This window comes from Halyomorpha halys, unplaced genomic scaffold, assembly GCF_000696795.3.
Source record: "Halyomorpha halys isolate HHAL.00 unplaced genomic scaffold, Hhal_1.1 Scaffold2798.1, whole genome shotgun sequence".
Lineage (NCBI taxonomy): Eukaryota > Metazoa > Arthropoda > Insecta > Hemiptera > Pentatomidae > Halyomorpha > Halyomorpha halys.
This window is the reverse complement of record NW_027112625.1, coordinates 28,921-29,417: the sequence shown is the minus strand read 5'-3', so window position 1 is coordinate 29,417 and position 497 is coordinate 28,921.

The following is a 497-nucleotide window of genomic DNA, read 5'->3' as shown; positions in this document are numbered from 1 at the left end:
CGCCCTTTACTTTTGTATGACAAATATACCAAATGGCAATATAGTAATAATATCGGACTCCATTAGCGCTCTTCAAGGACTAGATATAATGTATTCAGTTCACCCACATGTTCAACGAATTCATGAATACTTAATAATGCTAAATCAAATAGATAAATCAGTCTACTTCATCTGGGCTCCCGGGCATGTTGGTATTACGGGAAATGGGATGGCCGACAAAGCTGCTAGAGAAGCGCTAGTCCTCCCAGGTAGACCCGCAGCAATCTTAACTGCAAAGGAACTTGCTCACCCTTTAAAGGAATCTATTAATAAAAGATGGCAGGCAATGTGGGATGAAAGTCCACTCAGTAAGTTGAAACCTATCAAGAAAGATATGAAGCCCTGGATTACATCAACCCGAAGTAGACGCCGTGAAGAAGTAGTGATCACATGACTCAGAATAGGACATACCCGACTGACACACATCCATCTCATAACAGGAGAGGCACCTCCAAAAT